Source organism: Acartia tonsa, chromosome 12, assembly GCF_053477335.1.
Source record: "Acartia tonsa isolate MP-2025a chromosome 12, ASM5347733v1, whole genome shotgun sequence".
NCBI classification, from domain to species: Eukaryota; Metazoa; Arthropoda; class Copepoda; order Calanoida; family Acartiidae; genus Acartia; species Acartia tonsa.
This window is the reverse complement of record NC_137271.1, coordinates 34,466,577-34,486,018: the sequence shown is the minus strand read 5'-3', so window position 1 is coordinate 34,486,018 and position 19,442 is coordinate 34,466,577. Positions and strand designations below refer to the sequence as shown.

The 19,442-nt window shown below is 35.9% G+C and overlaps 1 long non-coding RNA gene across 2 annotated transcripts; it reads left to right on the top strand.

The window, feature by feature from the left end:
- Nucleotides 1-13,222: 13,222 nt before the first annotated feature.
- On the top strand, nucleotides 13,223-18,670 carry LOC145334297 (uncharacterized). Of its 2 annotated transcripts, XR_013884800.1 has the most exons (4): nucleotides 13,223-13,379; nucleotides 14,101-14,160; nucleotides 14,920-15,006; nucleotides 16,753-18,670. It is a non-coding gene; the product is annotated as an uncharacterized LOC145334297 (long non-coding RNA). The 2 variants fall into 2 exon arrangements; XR_013884799.1 differs by having other exon boundaries at nucleotides 13,232-14,160.
- Nucleotides 18,671-19,442: the final 772 nt, after the last annotated feature.

Here is a 19,442-nt window from a genome sequence, read left to right as displayed (position 1 = left end):
TTTATCCTATTATATAAAGTAGTAAACGTTTTTTGTCTGTCCCGTAGGATCTCGCTAACTGCTGAACATATATTATTCTCCTTTACAGTGAAGCTTCTTATAGGTCCTGGGAAGGTTTTGAACTATTTTTTGGGAGGGTGTCTTCACCCCCCCCCCCCAAAAAAAAAAAAATATTTTTTACTCTTTTGAAACTAAAATTTAAAATGGGATGAGATCGACTTCCCCCCCTCTTACCTTAAGTACCCCTAGAGGCTTCTAGGGGCGTAGCCGTTAGTTTAAGATAAAATGTCATTAAATTCAAAATATTGTTATTATTTATATTTTTTGTGACTTTTTTTTAAAGATAACGACGTGTTTTTAGTACACAATACGGCCTTTAAAAAAATATGAAACGTCATTTGTATAGTAATAAAAAATGTACGTCATTAAGGACGTATTAATGCAACATGTTTCTTAAAATAATACAATAAAAGTATATGCTGGGTTACAATTTCGTTTAAACTTATTCATTAATATTCTTCTTATTCAGTTCAGACATTCTACAAGTGTAATGTTCGTTTGTCCTTCCATTTCAGAGCTTCGCTTTTATGAATGTTGTCGTCCTTGTTAAGCTACGATCTTCAGAAAAGTTTTGTATTGGTAATTTTGTAATATACAGGTTTTACGCTTTTTTAGTGTGAATTATCGTGTGATTTCTTACCACTAAATGCATATGTTGTGTGTTCTGTTATATCTCGTAAACGAATGATCAAGTGGCTTTATGGAAGCTCAGTGAAGGTTTTAAGCTATTCAATTTTGAAAGCTATACACTGAGCTGTGCCCACTACAAAATCTTTTCCAGTATGGCTTCGAGTATCAGCCATACTGAAAAATCATGCATATAATCGTTTTACAGACTATTTAAATGAATTTTAAAATAAAAATCACAAAAAAAATAATACCAGTTTCGTTATGCCGGGCCTTCTGTCCCACAGGGGTAACAAAACTGCTTTCATTTCAGTATCTGCGGGAAGATGTCTATAGCACGATGCGATAAATAACATTTAAAATACAAAATAAATTATAGGGGATGCGGGAAGGGCGCATTTCTAATTTTCATATTTATTTTCTAAAGACATGGGGCGAAGCCACTAGCTAAATCAATCGGAAATGATGATTTCCACTAAAAAAACTAAACAGGTAAAATTATTTCCTTACTTCCTAAATTTGTTTATTGAATGTTTTGACCGACTATATCAATCATCTTCAGGATGTACAATCACTTCTACCAAATATTATATACTTTATAAGAAAAAAATTGCAAAAAACTTGCCTCCTACTTATATTAGGCCTTTCTGAAACAGAGTACTTAGGAAGATCTTAACCCACAGACAAAAAAAACGTAGCAGAGAGGGAGGGGACGTACATTGGAATGTAGGTTAAACTAGTACCAAAAGTTTTAAAAACTTTGGGGACTTACCTATTGATTGTATAGTACAAACTAGCAGTGTCCAAATGTTTCAACCAATAATTTAAAACTAAAAAAGAGTAATTTTGCTTATCATCATTGGGGATGTACATTTTTTAAGTTTATAGCCTTATCCCTTAAGATCTCTGACCATAGCAAGGAATGACAATTTTGCAGACGTGATTGGACACTGGATTCATACCTATCTATCTTTTTCATGGTTATTGAATATTGGCAAAAACAATTTAAAGTTATGTTTTTACAGGGATTTTAGGGATAGGACAATAAGAACAATAAGGTGTCACTACCCCATTGATGATAAACAATGTGAATAAAATTTATTGGTTAAAAACATTGGTTGAAACAATTAAAGTTTTGTGAAAAGTACCCACAGATTAAGAAAGAGAGAGAAAGTATGTTGTAAAACTTTTGGAACCTTATTAATTAACTGCCCAATGTCCCCTCCCTGCCTGGTAGTTGTGTATTTTAAAAGGAAGGGAGTAACTTTGTCACTTCAAGTATTTTGACATAGTGGACGGAAATACACAATTTGACCATTGATTGTAAGGGATAAGACAATGGCCAATAATTTGATGTACATCCCCAATGATGATAGACAAATTTATCCCTTCTGTTCAACAAAATTGGACACTCGACTTAATGAACCAACCAATCAAAATTCAATGAAAGTTGTTAAACCAACGTATAAGTAACATTATTAAAAAAAACTTTAGGTACTTGTGTAATAAACAACCCAATGTACCCTCCCTCCCTTAATTTGGCAGGGATATTTCTTCTGAATTTTATCAGAATTTGTGGAGTTTTCTTTAGGAAGGATTGGGACAATTAAATGAACATTATATTAGTACCCAAAGTTTTAAAAAACACACCTTCTTATTCGTTAATATGAAAACTTTGGACTCCTTTATTAGATTCTGATTGGTTGATTTATGCTAGTACTAGCGGCTACGCCCCTAGAGGCCTCTAGTGGCACTTTAAATGTTTTTGTTTGTTAAATTTTACGATAATTCTTTATTTTACGGATACCTCTTAATGTTACGTTGAAGTCTCCCAGATTTTAAGAAAATTTTCAATTTTTTTGTCATTTCTTTTGGAAGGGTGGTAGTACCCTCCCAAAATAGTTAAAAACCTTCCCAGGACATATGAGAAACTTCCCTGTTAAGGAGAACCTGATCGGTTCAGCGGTTAGCGAGATCCTTCGGTACAGACACACAGACAGACAAACATCCTGTTACTTTAGTATAAGGATTGTCTATAATTTGATCTACTATAGTGTAAATTTGTTTATGATAAATATAATTCATCAAATCAACCAGTTACGCGTTAAGATATTTTACACAGATGATATTTTATAATTTTTTATTTTAATATCCGCGGAAAGCTGTCTATAATAAGTAACTATTCTGTCTCTTCAAGGGTGAATGCATTGGGGAAAAGAATGTGTTGTAGATCATTTAACTGCAATTGCCCTGCCCTAACTCTTCCTGATTTAAATACGAAAACCTCTCTCCTTCTCCCATTATTGAGTGGTTAACCCTTTCCCTTATTTAAAATCAAATCCCATTTTTACCTAAACATATAATTCAGTGTTTTTACCAATAAGAAAAATATTTCCAATATGGCTTCAAAGCAAATTAAGATCCGCTTCTCAGCATTATTAAAAAAATCATGTATAGCATCGTATTACAGAAAATTATCCATGAATATTAAAAATAATCATAAAATTCATACAAGTTTTGTTAGGCCGGGTTTACGGCCCCTGGGGGCTAACAAAAATGGTTTTAATCATTTTCATTTTGATATCCGCGGAAAGCTGTTACTATATTAGCTTGCAAAATGTTCACTTATTAGAAGAACAATGTAGTGTTGTAATTGTAAGAATTGAATTATTAAAATAAAATTAGAGTCTTGGTAAAAAAAAGTACTAGTAAATGTGACCCTATCATAAAGGGAGAAGCAGTAAATAGTTTAAAACCATCCAAAAACCTCCGTTCAAAAATGGCTAAAAACTTGCCTAGGACCAATACCAAGCGTTTAAAAAAAAATTTCAACCCGTTTCTGATATCTTATTGTACACTCACATTCATACATATAGCTTTTAGTTGCTTTATGGGGACACCAAATTTGCTAATTTTTAAATCCTTTCTCTCCCATGGATAGTTTTTTGTTTCCTGTCATTTACTAATCATATTATTGTATCAGAAAAACTCAAAATAAAATTTAAGAAGGATAATAATGTCATTTAGATGCACATAGACTATAAGCTAACACAATCTGAAAACAGTATTCATTCTTAAAGTAATATTGTTTAAATGAGATAGAGAGAGGGATAGATAGATAGTTAAAGAAGGATAGGTAGACGGACAGAGAGAATGAGAGAGAAAAAGAGAGAAAGATAGGTAGATAGACAGATAGATAGATAGAGAAGGAGGAAGAGGAGACAAAGAGAGAAAGAGAGAGAAAGAGGGAGAAAGAGAGAGAAAGAGGGAGAGAGAGAGAGAGAGAGAGAGAGAGAGAGAGAGAGAGAGAGAGAGAGAGAGAGAGAGAGAGAGAGAGATAGAGAGAGAGAGAGAGAGAGAGAGAGAGAGAGAGAGAAAGAGAGAGAAAGAGAGAGAAAGAGAGAGAAAGAGAGAAAGAGAGAGAGAGAGAGAGAGGGAAAGAGAGTGAGAGAAAGAGATAAAGAGAGATAAATAGAAAGGGGGCGGGTATGAAAAAAGATAGAGAGGGAAAGGGAAAGAGGCAACTTTCAAGATTAGATTTTGGCAGCTATTGTCTGAACAAAAACCTGTCAATGAGCCAAAGCATTCCCTTTTTATTAATACATATGTCACATGTCTGACGAAACAGCAGTAGTAATAAATTTTTATTTTAAATTCGCGGATTTTGATTAAATATCCAATATAATAATAATTAATCTATGATTTTAAATCCTGTCAATCAGAAACAAAATAGATAAAAGCCGAGAAATTTGAAAAATGCTCTTGTCCCTTTAGATTGGTGTGCCCTCACTTCCGCATAAGTATCACAATATCTAAAAAGCATATTATTACAACAGCACAAACTACACTAGTTCCCAAAGTTTTATACTAACGTGTTCTTGATTGGCTTAACAACTTTGGGGACTTTTAGTGCAATTTTGATTAGTTGGATCCAAACGTTTCAACCACTAATTGTAATCTACAGAAGGGGTAATGTGTATCATCATTGGAAATGTACATCAATTTATATGCCGTTGTCTTATCACTTTAAATTCCTGTTTTTTTCTACAGAATGCTGATGTGAAAATATGCGGAAATGCATGCACCTATTTCATTTTGATGTGTAGCTATCACTCAATGGTCCATTGTCCCAGTATTTATTTTTCACAAATTTTTCATCAAAATCCTTTTAATGAATGGGATCAAAATTTGTGAGTTTTATGTGTCATGAATAATCGGAATATAAAAACATTTTGTTTGAGCGAAGCTATTCTTTAATTAGTGTTCTTGACGTTCTTTTGTATTTCAAATCTTTATTAATAAGGTAGAATCTTGAAATAATAGCGACTTTGAAAATCTCTTTAAAAAGTCTTTCTATTACCCTTACCCTAATACATAAAGTAGTAAGGTTTTTTTTGTATGTTTGTTAGGTTCTTGCTAACCACTGAACCAATTGATCTCAATTTTAGGAAATCCCGGGTTAGTTTTGGGCTATTTTTTAAAATACAGGTCTTAGGATAGTTCGAGGCTATTTCAGGCCACCTCTTTCGCCTTTTAAATACAAATGCATAATTACAAGATAATTATCCTATTAATTTCAAACTTTGTAAGATAGATTAAGAGGTGGTAGCAAATTAATAATGCAAAAATTCTGTCTAATTATAAAAAGCGTTTTTGTTAGAAATTGTATAATTTTTGAGCTTTGCTTTTACTGATGTTGTCATCCTTGGTATTGCAAGCATGTGATGAGCAAATAATTGACCTTTTATGTTTAAATATGCAGTGTTATGCATTTTGTTTTATATTGTCTTTTTTTTTATAGCTAGTTATACAAACTAGTCACTGTTTGCTAATTTATATACTATTTCAATATACGCTACTGGTTTTAGATTAGAAGAAGAAGACTTTATGCTGCCTTAAAAGTTCCTTGGACTTATGTAAATCTTAAAATCTCCTAAAATGTAGAACTCAATCGGTTAATTGGATAAGTGGACATACAAAATAACTTTACGTTATAAGATTACCAGTTCTATATAAATATAGAGAATCTTCAAATTTTGAGCCGTTTGTCTTGAAAATCTGTCGAGAAAATCACGTTTCCATCTGAGCATAGCTGACAAAGAGTGAAACTGGACAGATGGGCATTTAGAATTAGAGAGTAGCTTCGCTACTAAAAAAAAGCTCTACTAGAAATTATTATTGCTTTTGTGGATCTTACTGTTTTATAACAACAAACAATACGTAATATTTGTTAAATAAATACTTGTCAATCATATTTAATAAAAATTGAATTTTTCTGTTTTATCTATTTAATTTTATCATTGTATTTAACAAATCGCATGTTATTATTGTTCCCTTTTTTTAAATGCCGCTTTTTATCAACATTGTTTTTTCTCTAAATTGGAAAAAAAATTAAAAACATCTAAAATCTAATAACTGTTTGTAGGCTCTTTTGGACTACCCTGAGGCAGGGGCGTCCAAGCTTTTTTATTTTGGGGGGGGTAAAATTTTGAAAATAAAAAAAGCTCATTTGGGGGGGGGGGTAATCTTTATTTCATAGAGGCATTTTTTTTTGGGGGGGGGGGTAATCACCCCTTTATCCCCCCCCCTTGGACGTCTATGCCATGAGGGTTCATCCAATCCTTTCTTAAACTAACCTAACCTGACTAATAAGAATGAACATTGTGTTTATGTTATAAAAAAAAAATTTTCACTTTACTAATTTCAGGTAAATTTTTTATTGTTCTTTTAGACGTCTAAGCAAAGTTTTTTTTAAATATAAACTTTCTGTCGTTTATAACATTTTTAATCATACTAGAAATAAAATAAGCCAAATTTTAAACATTTGGCTGAGGCTGACGAAAAAATTAAATCATTGCCATTATTTTTATGTATACAAAATGGTATTTATAAAAAGTGGTAATAATTTACATAGTATCGATATAATACTATTCTAATGACATTGTAACGACATACTGACGTATGAGGGGATGTACAGACAGACTGCGAATACGAGTATAGAGTAGCTCCGATACAATTTAATAATCAATAATCTAACAAAGTATTTCTAAAAAATACACATTTATTAAACATATAAAACTGGTTAGAAATAGGCAGATTAATGGGATTATTATTATAGGATATATTTATTATGATATATATATTAAAGGCTTGGACGTCCTGTTTCTTAGTTAGGTAAGAAACGACGTACTTGAACACGTGGGAAATATAGATACCGCCAGCCTAGACTTATAGGCTTGTATCTAACCGAGTGCAGACGGGAGGAAGCGTATTCACTCTTTGGCCTGCAACAATCAACTAGCCCTCAACACAGCAGGATGGAGTATGATGGCGGTTACAAGTGGAGGTCTGACTCAGCCAGAGAAGTATAGGAATGTGAACAGGGATAAGGATACATAAACTTGGGTGTTGATTACCACACTTGCCCCCTCTGAGGGAATATGAAATATTCCCTCACAGTTGACCTGCACGCCGGCTTCTGCGGGTTGATGTGGTACTCGCAGGTTCTTCGATTGCGGCCATGGCCCTCTCTACGATATCCACAGGATTGGGTTCAGCGGGAGTAGGATTTTCTGGAGCTGCTGGAGGCTCTGGAGCAACAGCATTCTGGAGAGCTAACATGCCCTCACAGGGAGCCGTGGCTACTGGATCTTCAGAGTCAGCGCCAGCCTGCGGATTAACAGGCAGATCAATTCCAGATGGAAAGAGCTCATTGATTTGATTATCGAGCTCTGTGTCACTGTTTTCCTCTGCAGGATCCAGGACCTCTGGATTGCCTTCTCTATCGGTGGGCCTGTACTCATCAGAGCATTCAGAACCGCCATAATGGGAGATCAGCTCAACTCCATCATCATCTGGCCGGGGTACGTCCCCAGCAGGAAGAGATGCCTCTATGGGTGCCACATTCTGCCCAGGTACATTCATTACATTACAACGAGTATTAATATATTTAATTACCCTGTCAGAGTTTTGGTCTAACAGTCGACTAGTGGCCTCAATAACCGTGGTCATTCGTGATTTTAACTCAACGGTCGAGTCCTCAGAGACGGTGCGAATTTTGTCGCGCAAAGTTCTGCGGTTCCGCAGTAATTCTGCGGAAATTTCAATAAGGCGCTTGCCATGTTGTATATATGCTTTCTCAACAAATGAAGCATTGCTAGCAATCTTAGTTTCCAGACTTCTCTGGAAGGGGAGAAGAGCTTCCTCCATTGCTTCTTTTACAGTGGAGGATAGGACTTTTTTCCATTCCTCAGCGGTCACCCAAAAAGCCTTAGGCTCACTTTTGTTTTCTGCTAATGTTTCTTTCTTTTTAGGGGGTAATGGAGGCGGTTGAATTTCCACCTTAGCCTTTTTGGCTACTGGGCCGCCGCTGCCTGTTGGTGTTGGCGGACGTTTTTCTACCGCTTTTGGGGCAGATTTTACGGCGACTACCTCCAATTCAGGTGAGGCACTACGTTTTGGCGGCGATTCCACCCGATTTTTTTGCGGTTCCCCTCCCCTATTTTGTTCCATTAGAGGCCTGGTTCTAGACCTGGCTTTATCGGAATATTCGTTGGCTTCTAAGTTTTTAGCCTGCCGCAATTTTTCTTGCAAGTCTAGGAGTTCCTTTGGAACATCTTTTCTCGCTTGGCGGTAAACGTGGATTGACTTTGAGACACATTGCAGTTCACTGAGGTTTTCAGGGTTGCGCGGCGGTTTTACACGCGGCTGATACCTGTTTTCATCAGGTTCATAGTAGGCTTCCTCAGGGCCGCCCTGGGGATAGCCATGATTGCTGTCATAGTAATAGTCCTCTTCATTGTAAAAGGGTGCCTCTTCATATTCTCGACGGTATGAAGAGTGACCGGCCCCATGGGAGTGGTGAAAACCCCTTGAAAAATTCCGCCTGGGAAATCCTAAAACAAAAATAATAAACTTAAAATTAAGGGTCATTAATTCCTTATACCGAATAAGGAAATATTTTTACAAAGACGACCTTTAGGGACGACAATTTTATAGGTATATATGCTTGATACAGGTCGTCCGTTTTTGAGGGGATTAGTTTTCCCCATTATTTGCAAAATCCCGCAATTCGTGCGTTTCACTCGTACCTCCTTCTTTGTACGCGTGAATTTTGGTGCAGGCTAATATGTAGATAATAAAAGCGACGCATAATAACGACCCTATTCCTGTAAGGATGGCTGCTACTACAAGCACTATATGATACCAAGTACTGGATAGAAAATCAACCACCTTATGATACGTTTGAATAAACCAGGAGTCAGTTATTTTTACTTCAAAATTATTGGAGTCTGCGGCAAGTTGGCTGAGGTATAATTCCTCGGCACTTTCTGAGAAATTAGTTTTTTCTAGGCTTTGCCAAGAATGATATAGAAATAAGCTAATCGGTTTATCCATAAGATATTGATTTACATTTAGTATTTGCATACCCTGCCCTTGATTACCGAGGAATTTTCCTTGGTACAAATGTAAGAAAATTGGATTTTCGGCACATTTAGTCGGGGTTAAATGGGTGGTATTAACCAATCTGCGTGAAAATGGGGATATTCCCATAGTCTTATTATTAAATGAAACCGAAAAATGATCCACAAAACAGGGTAAATTTTCTCCCAAAGAAACATTGATTTTAAGACTGTCGCACTGTATTACTAAATCCAGCTCACCGAGCGCCCTAACTAGTTTTTTACGATGAGTCTGAATACTGCTTTTAGACAGAAAATGGTTCTGTAAACAGCGAGTTTCGGGGACAATTAATTTGTTATATTGTTGGTAGGAATAGAAAATCTCTAGTGGTAACATATCATCTTTTTCCTTAGCGTTTAAGAGTGGGAAATATGGTTTTATAGCATTTGTGAACCATACCATTAAGTTATCAATATTAGTTTTGTAATAAAATAATTCGGGAATTAGACTTTCAAAATGTTTTTTATCTTTAAGTTCTAGTGCTAGAGTAATTTGGGGATCGATCACTAGATATTTTTGGGTACCCTGTTCTCCTTCAAATGTAAACAATGAAATATTAAAGATGTCTACCGTTCGCCAAGGAGAAGTGAATTTTTGTGCGCTATCAGTTTTATCATCTGAGATAATTCTATCGTAGCCTAATCTCAGATTGTGATCTAAACAATTGTTTCCCACCCAGTGACTGCCCAGGTAACAGCCCGCTTTTGTTTGTAATAATTCAACAGGCTCAGCCTGGACCCCTATTTGTTTTTCCTCAAATGTCCCAGGGATAAAAATGCCGTTAATGTTTACGCCGTTCCCCTCGCAGGCGGGGTCGATGCCGTTAAGGATGTTGTTGGGGTAAGTAAGTGTCCCGTTTACCAGGAAACGCGTGTATGACATCTGGTGTTCATACACTGAGACTGATTTTCCTTCAAAGTTAAATATTTTAGTTTTGGACATGGTGTAACAGTCTTCATAAGTTACGAGGTTCGGTATCTCTACAAGAGCTGGAGCAGCGAGGTGTATGTGGCTATATCTGCCACAATACCAGTAATGAGTACTGGTTCGGAGGTGGCAACGAATTCCAGGTATAATTTTTCTTTCAACCTTTTGCAGCAGGTGAAATTGTTTTTGTTCAATATTAGTAATATTAAGAAACGCAGCGCATTCAGAGATTTTCAAACGCGGATTTTCGTTTGCTACACATTGAGTCGCATCTATTTGTATTATTTCGGACGCATTTGATTTTGCCAAAATAATAAAAAGCCCCAAGAATCCCAAAATAAATTTACCTCGAGCTCCTGGTGCCTTTGCCAAATGATGCTGCATTTTATTTTTATGCTTCTCGTTTTTCTCTGAAATATGTTAATTAGTTAGTTTTAACATATATTTTTTTGTTTATTTTCGTTATTATACATACGTAGATTAAGCTATATACATTTGCCACCTTGGTTTTATATTATATAATTATATACATTTTATTTTTTCCTTTTAATTGGGTTATGCAGTCCGATTTGGACATGTATGCGGTTATCCCCCCCTTGTGACCTAGTTTTTCTTTCTTCTTCTAATATATACTTGGGTACTATGCTTTGTTTGTTAACGTTAATAACCTTTTCAGGGCTGGATTGTTTGGGTCTTTGTGCAAAGAAAGAAGCCTCGGACGGGACGGTTTCTTCCAAGAAACTATTTTCGACGTGAATTTGAGGACCGGATGACCGATCTGCGCCAGGGGATTCTTGATCTTTGGGCTGTGACTCAAATGGTGAGTTTTTTTCCATTATATCCCCTCCCCCATCACAATCCACCTCCCCCTGGGGTAAATCCTGACTAGTTTCAGGGTTTCCTTCTATAAAATCGTCACCATCGTTATCTAGGTAGGTAAAATCGTCATTTTCCATACCTTTATTATCGTTTATTTCGGCTTGCCCGGTATTATCTATTCCTAAGGTTATTTCCTCAGACGGGACGATTTCCTCAATAGGAAAGACGTTAAAGGAAAGTGTTTCCCCCAATAATTCTACTTTAGAATCAATTTTCCGTATTTTATCTCTACTAACAACTTGGTTAGTTTTTATTGGATTTGATCCAAAGGGACTGAGCTCAAAAAGGGCCTCTGAGAATTTTTTTGTTACAATAAAAGGACCCCCATAGAAAGATTGCAATTTTTTACTGACCCCTATTTTGACTAGGTTAAAAAATGCAAAGACCACGTCGTTAACAAAAAGGGGAGATGAAGCCTTCCTAGATTTATTTTGAAACTCTAAATAAATCTTAGATTTTTTGGAAACCTGTGCAATAATTTCTTCCAAATTTTTTAGGTAGTTCAAGTAAGATCTGCAATCAATGTCCTGCCTTTTCTGCAAGATTGGAGAAAAGAAATCGAGATTGAGAGTTGGTTGCCTGCCGAACATGAGGTAATAAGGCGTATACCCCGTTCTTCTAGACGTACTAGAGTTAATTACAAAAGTGGTCAAGGCTAATTTTCTTGCCCAGTCTTTACTTTCAAATCGGTCATCGGATCTTAGACCTGCATAAATGCTTTGATTATGCCTTTCACATGGGTTACTATTAGGGTTTCTTGGGGGAATAAGTTTAGTTTCGATACCTAGTTCATCCATAACCTTTTTGAAAACTTCCCCAGTAAAATTTGTTCCCCTGTCACTTCTCAATGACCGAAATAAGCCGTAGATGGGTACCACCTGTTCAAGGATGACCTTCACCGTGCTTTCCACGGTGGCGTCCTTGATGGGGTGAGCGATAATATACCTAGAGAATAGGTCAACTAGTATAAATATGTAACGGACATGTTGTCCTTGAAAATAGTTAGGGGTTAAAGGACCGATAAGGTCTACTGACACCTGGCCAAAAATCTCGTGACTAATGGCTGAATGGGTGATAGGTTGCTTGTGTTTAGGTACCTGTCCTATTTTTCTTAGGCAGGTAATACAATTTTTAATGCGTGATTCGACAAACTTATTAATTCCTATAAGGAAGAATCTTTCATTTGTCTTGCGTGTTGTTTCGTTAACCCCCTTGTGACCTATACTATTATTATGTGCCAATTCAAAAACTTTATTATATAATCCAATGGGTACGACGGGTCTTTCAATGAATGTTCCATTGCTAAGAGGTTGTCTAAATATTAGAAGTCCTTCCATAACGTATAAATGTTCTATTAATTTAAAAAGGACCTCTTTCCGGCCGGTTAGTTCAGCTTTCTCAAAGCTCGACAACTTCTTTTTTTCGAATATCCACCTACGAATTTCAGATAATACTTGATCTTTTTGTGTTTCAGATTGCCAAACATTGTTCACACCGACTTCCGAAGCCGAATGTAACTCAAAAATCTGGTCTTGGTATGGGCAATCCTGTTCATAAGGATCCAAGGTAAATGAGCTAGTACATTTTTCACAATCGGTTTCCTTATGTTCTTTGCATAAAAATTGCCCTCTAGATAAATTGTCGGCATTACAATGGTCCCTACCCTTTCGATGAATTACTGTAAAGTCAAAACTTTGGATGAAGTAAATCCATCTTACAGTTACACCATTTATTGTTCCTTTTTGCCATTTTTTGTAATGAACTAAGGAAATCGAATCTGTACGCACAATAAAGTTTCTGAATCTTAAATAATGAAGAAAGGTTTTAAGAACAAATACTAGACATGCTAATTCACCTTTATAACTTGGATAATTTTTCTCTGCCCCGTTACATTTTTTGGAACATATTCCAATAATTCTTTCTACCCCCCCCTGATTTTGGCTGAGAATTCCAGCGAAATAACTCGTAGAAAAATCTACGTCTACTATAAAGGGGTTAGGATTATCCCACTGGGGGTAGCCTTTACTTATAGAATTTGAGAACATATTTATGAAATTTTCCCAATCTTTTGATAGGGAATCGGTCCAATCGATAATTTTATCATTTCTGTGTTCATCTAGGGTACAAGAATTTTTCGCATAGGATGGGAAATAGGCCCTATAATAATTGGAGAAGCCCAGGAAACGCTGGAGTTCCTTGCCAGTCCTGGGCCTGCTCCAATTTTTAATTTGTTCTAAATATTCGGGGTTTATTTTAAGCCCTTGGGAACTGACTATATGACCTAAATATGTACATTCGGATGTGAAAAATTTACATTTGGCTAGATTTAACTTAAGTTTTGCTATTTTTAGGACTCCGAAGAGTTTTCTGAGATGTCTCAGATGTTCCTCAACATTCTTTGAGAATATGATAAGATCATCAAGGTAAGATATTATAAATTCATATAAGCCAGGGATAAGGGTTAGGACTTTGTCCATCAAGTGGCAGAAAACACTTGGCGCGTTACACAGTCCAAACGGCAGTTTCTTGAAAAGATACTGCCTGTTAAGGGCTGTGAACGCGGTCAAGTGTTTACTTTCCTTCGAAATGGCTAGCGCATGGAATGCGCTAGTCAAATCGAGGGTGGTAAATACATTACCAGTGCCTAATTTTTCTAAATTACTAGAAATCAGGGGAAGGGGCCAATTAATTTTTCGTGTTACACTATTAAGCGCACGAAAGTCGATAACGAACCTAAGCTTGCCTTCCCCCCCAGCCGTCGGTTTTTTCTTTACCGCAAAGATTGGGGAGGACCACTCGCTGTAGCCCTCCTCAATGACGCCCCCCCTTAGCCAATTTTCAATTTGTTCTTTTAATTTGGCTTCGTATAATGGGTTTAACTGAATGTTTCTAGCCTTAATAGGTTTAGCCCCGGGGATCAAGTCTATTTTATACTGTAAGAGGTCACAGTTACCGATATCGGCATCGTCAGCCGAAAATATATCAAAATGATCAAGGCATAATTTTATTACCTTTTCCTTCATCCCTGGGTTATTTTTGATAAGATCACTATTTTCTAAATCTAATTTTTCTTTAATGAATTTAATTCTTTTAAGAAGTGTAGTTCCTGATAATTCATTTATTTGATTAATACTTTTATTGCAGGAATTTGGGGGATCTGATTCGAATTCAAAGCAGTATCCAACTTTAACGTTATCCAATAAGGTAATATTTTTTCCTGCTAAATTAACAAAATTTACCCAACATTCTCCTTTCTCATTTACATTATAAATACCCTCCATAAGCATTAAGCCGTTATGGCTTGTCATTTTAGAATTATTTGGGGATATATACAGCTTCCTATTTTTCTGATGAATAGGAGTTATTATCACCGTTGTATTCCCCCCCGGCAAGAATGTTGTTTTCTTTGCTAATTTTACGCATGTTTTATTTTGTTTCAATGTCCCAGTACCCCCCTTGTTACTCCAATTTATTCCCGGGATAAGGGAGTTTTGTTCCGTATGAACATTATTTGTAGGAATTAAGGGTACGTTTTTACTTTCTTCAACTATATTAATTGTTGAATTTTCTATGGGGATTTGCTCGCCATTGGGGAGCTCAAAGGAAAACTTATCTAATAATAAATTAATTCGATTAACTTGAGAAATTCATATCCTAGATTTATAATTTTAGACGTCGTTTCAGGGATGTAAAACGTTTCTTCGAATATTTTATCTGACCCATCAAAGCTGAATTTTAAACTTACATGTCCTATGATATTTACTGGTTTTAAATCTACAGACAGAGCGCTAAGATTGGCGGGGGTGAATGTGATTTTATTATCATCTAAGATTTCTCTAGAAATAAGGGACCTAAAGTTATTTCCTGTATCCACTAAAGCGTGTTGCAGGAATTCCCCCCCCACGGGATTAAGAACTTTTAGTTTTGCACAGATAGGCATTATAAAATAAATTATATTTTTAGTCGAAGCCTAAGATGCATATTTTCCAAGATTCCCACCTCAGCGGTTAGACGATGGTAATCCTCACACAGAGACTTCCTGTGTTCCAGGTATAGTTGTCTGTCGAAATTTTTTAAATAATGAAATGTTTTAACAATATGGTTAATTGTTAAAATAATTTTGTATAGCTTTCTGGGTTTCATTAAGTTTTTTATCAAGCGCTTTTCAGCTCCAGAAATGTCTCAATAAGCATGAGAATGTTAATAGTTCTAAAGAAACTACTTAATTTTTATACGGGTCCTTATTTATATACTTGGATATATGATAGAAACCTATCGGAATAAAACTGAACTAAAAAGTTTTAAAAGATTGAAGGGCTACAAAGTAGCTTAAAAATAAGTGTTCAGCTTGCAACTAACAAGACATTAAAAACAGACTGACTTATTTTTTGACTTACATCTGTATTTATACAAAATATAGTGTCATTAGTCAGTATCTGATTCACGATGCAGATAATTTAAGGTTAGCGCTAAATTATAGCTCAAAAATTATTAGATATGGTTAATATAATAAAGAGGGTCAATGATGACTGGTTTATTATTCTGATATTGTTAGTATTTATACTTAATTTTTACCACCTATGGGGTAGAACAAGCTTATATAATTACTAGAGTATAATTAATGCTGAAATCAGCTTAAAAAAATAGGATGTGGTTTGTAGTAACTGCTTTGGTAGTAACTGGCCTCGATTAATAATGTGCATTCACTTTTATATAGACTTTTTATTCCACTGGTAATACTAGCGGAAGCTAATAGAACTAACTTTATTTCATTCTGCTAGTAATCCTAGCGGAAAATAATTTAATCAAAATGTTTTAAGATTTTATTAATCACATCTTAAATGACTAAAGATTTTAATTTTTAAATGCTGCTTGATTGCAGCTCAAAAATGAGTAAATGATAACAACAAAGAACTGAAGGACAACTGAATTAGATTTGAAAATTTGCTTGTATTTATACAGATTTTCCATAGACCCCCCCCCTTCTTAACCTTATCATTTACTTATACGGACCGCGGTAGCATTCTAGGCGACATCTTTCGGATACATAATAAATTAAATATAGTTCTATTATTGTCACTGTACAAAATGCAATAATATGTATCCATATGGATAAGTTAATATACATAATTGCTGAGATATTTCAGCTACAAAAATCAGAGGCTAAGAGTGAGCAACTCTCAGATAAAGTCGATACTGAGGGTTCAACTCAAAAATCATTGTTTATATACAGATAATTCGCTTAAGTTCCCCTAGCGGTTAAAAATTAAACTAGAATGTTTTAGATTCTACTATATATACATTCAAAATATACGATATTTACATATTAGATAAGTCGTGCAATATTAAAAATAAATACTACTAAATAGAAAATAGGTATTCACTTATTAGCTTCTTGATAAAGACTATTAGATTTTAAAAAAATGGAAATATTAAGTGCATGTGAAATGCTCCTCAGGTTACTTCCCTACTTCCCCCAATTTCCTGTATCAGCTACATTTGGATAGGGAAAGGAGGGGGAGGAGTTTATTTTGTGTTGCTTAGTCAGACTTAATAACAATAATTTGTTTTATTTTTTCGCGCCAAAGCATTGCTTGGCAAGGGATATTTGATATTAAGGAATTTGCAAGCTTAGCTTGGCATGGGATATTTTGTTTATCTTTCATATCAAAATATGAAACTCATTCAGCAAATTTTTATTTTCTGGGATAGGGACAATTAATATCGCATAAATCCACTTTTATATTTAGAGGACGTGATTTTTAACAATCGCTTGAACATATTTATCTATTTCAGATTCTTCGCTGGCTTCCTGATCCATTTGGTTGATAGTTTTACGCGCATACTGCTCAGGTATTTTATTACTATTACTTGGAGCTTTTCTGGGCGTGAATTTACTCCGTGTTTTACCAAAGCGGGACTCAGGATTTGGGGGCTCCCCAGCTTTCTTTTTGTTGCAATTTTGCACTACATGGCCAGGGATATTACAATGCCAGCATTTAATATTTTTACTCCTCCCATTAAAGGCTCCTATAACGCCCTCGATTTGATCCCAAGCAATAGGATCATCCTCATGGTCTACCCAAGAAGGAACCTCGTCAGGTTCTTCGGTTAAGTTTTCTTTATACATTGCCGTGTTAGTGGGGATATTATCTTCGATAATACTGATTATGGGTTGTTTTTTCGTTTCCGCAGAATTTTTAGGTAGGAACATTTCCATAGCTTGAGAATAGCAAGCAGAAAGGTTTTCCTTGCTAATATGGCCAGACCCATCCCAGTTAACGTATCTCTGTCCGAGATTAATAAGTTTATTTAAGTAAGCGTTGTAATCGTCCAAAAATTGCATGCTCTCAACATAATTGGCCATGTCTATGGCAAGGTTGGTATACAGCAGATTTTTGCTAACGTTAAGATAGAATTCTTTCCACTTCTTTTTAGGTATGAGACCAGGATTCATGAGTTTGAACACCCTAAGTTTGTTTTCAAAATAGGTGTCAAGGGGTTGATTAGTCTCCTGTTTTAGGTTGTAGAAGTACTGAGAGGCTACTTCTGGATCCGAGAAAGGAGTGACCAGCCTCCTAATCATCAGGTAATAACTTAAAGCAGATAAGGCCTGATTTCTTTCAGGCGTAATTAAGTCTCCTAATCGTTCCCCTCTAGAGTCATAAATTCGCTGGTATAAAATATCCTTAAAAAGGATTGGGTCACAGATTCTATATGTCTTTGCAACCCTCCACATATTAGAAAAGAAGTTATCAAAATCAGCCCTACCGTCCCACCTAGGGGCATCCCTTGCAAAATCGGAATCCCATTTTTGTCCCTTAATAAAGCATTCTTTAATAAAGTCATCGTCGGCGGCGCTAGTTGTTGCCGTTGCGGCTGCGCCTGTGTTTGGCGTATTTCTTGTAGAGGGTCTATTTGCTACATTGGGTGCAGACCTTGTAGTTTTACGGAGGGGTTCTAACGACTTAATCCTATCAGGGATAAAGGGAATCCTTTCTAGCAAGGTTTTTTCATATTCAGTTAGAGAAGTTTCTCTTACATTCATCCAATTGTCATTATCCGCCGGACCTATAAAGCCTACAATTGAATAGGCCATACAACCTGGGGCTGTCATCCTATCCTTGGCGACCCATTCAACCACGTTTATCTTTTGCTGGACCGATATACGGTCATAAAAAGTGGCATTAATTGAATCGTCACCTATGGTGTTAAAATGAGTCATGTTAAGACTTTCGTTTAGCGTTTTTTCCGCAAACAATGGGCCAAGATTTCCGTCCGCTGGGAGTTTTGATACTCTGCGTTTTAGGTCTAAAATGTCGGTATCGGCTAATAATCTGCGATGTGATTCTGTGTCCTTAAACCCTGCCCATTTTGTTTCTAATTCGAGCTGCATAATCTCGGATTCTTGTTTTATTAAATCTCTATAATGTGCCGAATATTCGTTTAACTTATCATTTAACGCTTCCGATATGAGATCTTTGATTTTTTCAGGGGAAAGCGGGTCAGCCTGCTGCTGCTGCTGCTGCTGCTGCTGCGAGGTGCCAGAGACGGCCGGAGCCGGCGGAGGCGGCGGTTTTTGTTTATCATCATTTTTCTTATCGGTCATGGTGCTGGAGTGTAGTGTTCGTTAACACTGATTTGTCTACCACGAAACTTTTTAAGAACTTGGGAATATCCCTTTCTTCCTGTTTTAAGGAGAAAATATGAAAATGTGTGAAATTAAATACTAGTGTGAAAATAAAAGGCGGGTTCCTTTTTATCTTTATTTGGCAGTTTGCCACGAAATAATTATTATAAATATTCTGTAACAAATTGTTACTGTAAACCGTTCCGTGAATAAACTTAGTTATCAGGAAAATATTAATTTCACTTTGCAATCGAAGCTACTTTACAATTTAATTTTGTCTGTACGCTAATTATCTAAACCTTCCCCCCTCAAAAAATGAGTGGTAGACAAGACTGCGCCAAAATGACGTATGAGGGGATGTACAGACAGACTGCGAATACGAGTATAGAGTAGCTCCGATACAATTTAATAATCAATAATCTAACAAAGTATTTCTAAAAAATACACATTTATTAAACATATAAAACTGGTTAGAAATAGGCAGATTAATGGGATTATTATTATAGGATATATTTATTATGATATATATATTAAAGGCTTGGACGTCCTGTTTCTTAGTTAGGTAAGAAACGACGTACTTGAACACGTGGGAAATATAGATACCGCCAGCCTAGACTTATAGGCTTGTATCTAACCGAGTGCAGACGGGAGGAAGCGTATTCACTCTTTGGCCTGCAACAATCAACTAGCCCTCAACACAGCAGGATGGAGTATGATGGCGGTTACAAGTGGAGGTCTGACTCAGCCAGAGAAGTATAGGAATGTGAACAGGGATAAGGATACATAAACTTGGGTGTTGATTACCACAATACTCATGTTAAAAAATTACTTACACAAAATTTTAAAAGGATTGACT